The sequence below is a fragment of the Pseudochaenichthys georgianus genome, unplaced genomic scaffold, assembly GCF_902827115.2.
Source record: "Pseudochaenichthys georgianus unplaced genomic scaffold, fPseGeo1.2 scaffold_933_arrow_ctg1, whole genome shotgun sequence".
NCBI lineage: Eukaryota > Metazoa > Chordata > Actinopteri > Perciformes > Channichthyidae > Pseudochaenichthys > Pseudochaenichthys georgianus.
This window is the reverse complement of record NW_027263461.1, coordinates 45,723-48,356: the sequence shown is the minus strand read 5'-3', so window position 1 is coordinate 48,356 and position 2,634 is coordinate 45,723. Positions and strand designations below refer to the sequence as shown.

General features: G+C 43.2%; 1 long non-coding RNA gene across 1 annotated transcript; it reads right to left on the bottom strand.

Moving 5' to 3' along the window:
- Nucleotides 1-1,854: 1,854 nt before the first annotated feature.
- On the bottom strand, nucleotides 1,855-2,338 carry LOC139433677 (uncharacterized). Its single transcript, XR_011643067.1, has 2 exons — nucleotides 2,222-2,338; nucleotides 1,855-2,003 (listed from the first exon to the last, which is right to left on the bottom strand). It is a non-coding gene; the product is annotated as an uncharacterized lncRNA (long non-coding RNA).
- Between the last annotated feature and the right edge of the window lie 296 nt (nucleotides 2,339-2,634).

The window sequence follows — 2,634 nt, the reverse complement described above, 5'->3', positions numbered from 1 at the left end:
ATGGCAAGTTCCTATCTTTAAACATTTAATAGTTTTTTCTCAGAACAGATTTGATTTTCTGAAGTTAATTTAACTTAACCATGTAAGGTCATTATTAAAAAGGTACAATCAATTTGTTTAGGGTTGACTAAAATAAGGATAAACATTTCATTTGGATAATTTACTGACAGAATAAGAAACTCAATGATGCTCTACTCACCTGTTCCTTTTTATAAAGTGAAACCGTTGAAACGATAGATTTTAGTAAACTTAAAAACAACCTTCTCCAAAAGCTATCAAGTAATATACCGAATACTTATTTTAGAACTTTATTACATATTATTTGTATATAGTTTGAATGATCCATAATTGACAGAAGCTTGTGTTTACACTGACCTGTTACTCATATATTAATCAGTAATGGTTCCACTCCTATTCATCATTTACCTCCTCCCACTAGGCACAATCCTCCGTCACCATGGCATCCACTTTCACTTCTATGCTGACGACACGCAAGTCTATATCTCAACCAAACCCAACACCGCCCTCCCGCCCACCTCCCTCACCACCTGCCTCCAGGATATCAGGAGCTGGATGAGCAGGAACTTTCCTGAAGCTAAATGGTAGTAAAACTGAGGCCCTGCTCATCGGCTCAAAAAACACCCTCTCCAAAATCCTAACCACCCCACCCCCAAGCATCATGATCGACGGCTTCCCTGTATCCTTCACCAGCCAAGTCAAAAGCCTTGGCGTCATCCTGGACAGCACCCTTTCGTTTGCACCCCACATAAAAAACATCACCCGGACTGCCTTCTTCCATATCCGCAACATTTCCAGACTCCGCCCATCCCTTTCACAATCCAGCACCGAAATCCTGGTTAAGGCATTTGTCACATCCCGGATTGACCACTGTAATGCTATCCTCTCTGGCCTACCCACACAACTACTCAACAGCCTCCAAATCATTCAAAACTCGGCTGCCCGGATCATTACCTGTACCAAATCGTCTGACCACATCACCCCCACCCTCATCCAGCTCCACTGGCTCCCTGTTCAGCACCGGATTGACTACAAAAACCTTCTGCTTACATACAAAGCCCTCAACAACCTCACCCCCACCTATCTCTCAAACCTCCTCCAGGAATACACCCCCTCCCGCTCCCTGCGCTCATCCTCAGCCGGACTCCTGACTGTCCCCACCTCCCGCCTTAGCACCATGGGAGCCAGGGCTTTTAGCTGCACCGCACCCAGGCTCTGGAACTCTCTGCCTCCACACATCAAAGAGTCTGACTCCATCACGACATTCAAAACCCACCTGTTTAAACTGGCCTCCTCACTCTAAAACACATCCAACCTGCTATCACAGATCCCCCTCTCACTCCGTCACTCCACTCTCGTGTCCTGCCTGTTTTATGCTTTTATGCTGCTGTACTGCCTTGTCGGTTCGATTCAATTGTGTTCCGTTTTTGTTTTAGCTGTTTTAACACTTTTAAATGCACTGTAAGGCGACCTTGGGTGTCCTGAAAGGCCCCTCGAAATAAAATATATTATTATTATTATATATTAATGTCTTTGTAACTTCTTTAAACCACTACCTCACTCATTTCTTTCATTCATCACGGTTCAGTAAACTAAGTGATACATGAACCAGTTTAATCATTATAATAACGTAGGATTGCAACTCTTTGAAACTGTAGGTGGCTCTTAAAAGAGCTGTTGTGTTTGGGTGTGCTGGTCTCAGGTCAGTCTAAGCCCTCTCTCCGGATGCAGCGGGCCAGCTGGATGTCCTTGGGCATGATGGTGACCCTCTTTGCTTGGTTCATCTTACTGGGGGCAGCTACATGGATGTCGGTGCAGTCCACAGTCATTGTGCAGTTGAAGGCAGAATTAATTTATTATTGACTCCGAATGAAGCACAACTTCATGTCTTACAATACATTGACTTCATTTGTAATTGTGTAAAAACATATGAGCATTGATTAGCAAGCAGGACCTGCAGGAACAGAGCACGGTGATGGATGGAGCTGGGAAGAGAGAAGAATAAAGAAAACCGATCAACTTTATTATCGGATATTAAAAATTCAATTTCAAAACAAGTTGCCGCTCCTACAGTTTTCTAGTGTGTAAAGATGATTTCACATGACCTATGCAAAATATCACACAATACATGTGTGTCTCTGGGGGGTGCATTGTGCCTTTGATGTATATACATAATATACCATAACAAAATACTATTACGTACAGTGGAAATCAGGTTGCCAGGTCAGTCCAGTGTGCATGTTCCTCAGGGTCTCAGCAGTTACAGGTGAGGGAAAGGAAATAAAAGAGAAAAAGGTCAGTAACAACACTTTAAAGCAGGGGTGGGGAACCTTTTTCCTCTCAAGGGCCATTTCAATGTTTTCAACATCCTCCGAGGGCCGTACAAATTATTGACCTCTGCTTAAAAATACTAAAATCACAGCCCATTCAATTCGCCTTTCTTTCATGTTGTGCAAAGAAAAAGCAACCTCTTAATCCAGATATCTTACCATGACTCGCGTATGCATGCACGTGCACGGTTGTGGCATGACCACCAAAACAGAAAGATATGGACACAAGATGTGTGCAAATGTATTTAGTTTCCTATCCATGTGAACATGATTTAAGTGGGGGGGA